The sequence below is a fragment of the Pinus tabuliformis genome, chromosome 4_2, assembly GCF_031772625.1.
Source record: "Pinus tabuliformis cultivar Carrire ecotype Pingquan chromosome 4_2, CPIR1, whole genome shotgun sequence".
In the NCBI taxonomy this organism is placed as follows: domain Eukaryota; kingdom Viridiplantae; phylum Streptophyta; class Pinopsida; order Pinales; family Pinaceae; genus Pinus; species Pinus tabuliformis.
The window spans coordinates 1,059,505,192-1,059,507,923 of record NC_142304.1 but is presented as its reverse complement, the minus strand read 5'-3'; the positions used below and the strand labels follow the sequence as shown (position 1 = coordinate 1,059,507,923).

Sequence of the window (2,732 nt, the reverse complement as noted above, 5' to 3'; positions counted from 1 at the left end):
CGTAATTGGGGCTGACATGGCATCCACTCAGCACCATGGTTGTGAACAGGGTAGACCAACTTGCAAGAGGCATAACCTTCACTTTGATTTTCGCACTGTTGAAAACTTTGAATGTGCAGAACAACGTCAAGGGACTGGGAGCTATGCTTGCAAAGTTTTGACGACAATAAGTGTAATTTGATACCTCAAACCAACTCTAAAAATTTACGGACCCCATATCATCAAACTGGGACCTGTGCCTGAAATGGGTCCTGCAAGCCAATTCCTTCAATTTTTCCACCCAGAAGTATTAAGATAGGTGTCAAATTATATAATGATCCACTGCAGATCAATAGCAGTCCCAACAAACAAACAGATTCGTATTTATTCAAATGGTTGTTCACAGGGACTGCTATTAAGTCCAAATACAATGGGAATATTTTTGCTATAGTGGCCTAGAAGATCCTCTTTGTGCTCCTGCTTGACAGAGCATGCAAATGGCAGATGTTTCAACCTTCAGGCACATACCTGCTTCATTCGCCTACCCCGTCAATCTCTCTAAAGTTGCATATATCTCTTACTTGCAGCTGTGATTCATCATCTACAATAAATATATGCACCTTGTTCTTGACTTCAATCCAGCTGCATCCTGGCTCTTTTTTCAATCCCTTGTCTTTCATCAGCTTTCTCACTTTTGCTACACAATCCCACCTACCACAAGCAGCATAAATGTTAGACAGCAGAATATACGCAGCACTACTCTGTGGTTCCAAGTCGAAAAGATATTGAGCCACGCGCTGTCCAAGTTCCGCGTTGTTATGAAGCCTACAGCCTGCAAGCAAGCAACCCCATGTAACAGCATCAGGCTCAAAAGGCATTTTATGGATTAGATCCTCCGCCTCAGTCAAACAACCTGCACGCCCAAGAAGATCAACCATGCAGGCATAGTGATCTGGTTCTGGACTGACGCCATAATCTGGACTCATAGAATTGAAGTAATTCCAACCGTCATCCACTAGGCCTACATGGTTGCAAGCTGTGAGAACACCAAGGAAAGTGATATTATTCGGCTTCATAGCTGCCCGCTGCATCTGTCCAAAGAATTTCAGAGCTTCATTGCCATGACCATGCTGGGCATATCCAACAATAATTGCATTCCACGAGATTATGTTCTGTCTGGGCATGATATCAAATACTTGGCGTGCATCATCTATGTTCCCACATTTTGCATACATATCAATAAGAGCATTCCCCACAGCAACATCTGACTCCATTCCACTACTAACCACATGGGCGTGGAGATCCCTACCTTGTCCAATGGATGCCAGGCTCGCGCAAACACCGAGAACGCTGGACAAGGTGAAATGGTCTGGCTTGAAACCACCCAAATTCATCTGTTCAAAGAGCTTCAGAGCCTCCTCGTCATTAACATGCTCGGCATATCCTGCAATCATGGAATTCCATGAGATGTGGTCTCGGTCACGCATTTCGTCAAACACTTGGCGGGCATCCTTCAATAATCGACATTTAGCATACATCGTAACAAGGGCATTGCACACAACAACAACGTATTGAAATCCAGTTTTCATAGTATGGACATGTACCTGTCTGCCCTGCTCCAAAGCTCTTAGACCACCACATGCGCTGATAACGCTAGCAAGTGTGAACTGATTCGGTTGGCACACGGCCACAGACTCTGCAGCTGCCTTCACCATTTGAGAAAAGAGCATCAAGGCTTCAGTCCCAAGTCCATATTGATCATAACCTGAGATCATAGCAGTCCAAGAGACCACATTCCGTTCGTACATACTGTCAAACACTTGGCGTGCATTCTCTAAATTTCCACATTTTGCATACATATTCACAAGGTGGTTTCCAATATAGTAATCTGGCACAAAGCCACTTTTTATCATGTGGACATGAACCCTCCTGCCTTCTGAAAGAACTTTCATGGCGGCACATTTGTGTAGAAGAGGAGCATAGACTGTTGAATCCGTCTGATGCGTGGAATACAGAATTCTCAGAGCATCCTTCAACTTTCCTTGCTGACACAGTGTGATGATATCTTCGGTACTGCTATTGAAGCTTTCAGTGTTTTGCTGATCCCACACTGGTATTTCTGTTTGGCATTCTGCGACTGAAGTCGATGTCCTCCCTAAAATAGATATGGCAGGATTGAAGCGTTTTATGATCTGCATGTTGGTTATGATTGATTGTCAAGCTTAACATCTTATATGAAGATAAAGGATGATGGCTACAGATCATGGACGTCACCTGTTCTCGTTGCAAGACTTCTATCGAGTTCAGCTAATTTGCTGTTTGATGCTAAAAAAATTTACTCTAAGAGCTGGACACCTACGATCGCTTAAAAAAGGTTTTATACTTCGAGAAAGTCTTATACTGCGTTTTAGTGTTTTAACAAAATCTTTGTTTTAATGTGGTAGTAAAATTATATTTAGAAAGAGTGCATGGTTCAACGGCAGGGCTGACGGTTTACATTTTTCCTACCCAGTTTCGATTTTCAATTTGTGATGCTGCTATGCAGCTATGGCGGTTCTTATTTCGTAGACTATAGAAAAGTAAATGCTGGTTGACATACCAGGTATTTACTTTTCGCCCTCTTTCTCCAGGTTGCTATCTCGATTTGCGTGCTTTACTTTTCTATAGTCTACGAAATAGGAGTTTTGCTGTGAGAGAGAGGGCGAAAAGTAAATCCCTGGTATGTCAGCTAGCGTTTACTTTTCTATAGTCTA

The 2,732-nt window shown here is 42.8% G+C and overlaps 1 pseudogene; it reads right to left on the bottom strand.

The window, feature by feature from the left end:
* Positions 1-512: 512 nt before the first annotated feature.
* On the bottom strand, positions 513-2,177 carry LOC149173251 (pentatricopeptide repeat-containing protein At2g13600 pseudogene; annotated as a pseudogene).
* Positions 2,178-2,732: the final 555 nt, after the last annotated feature.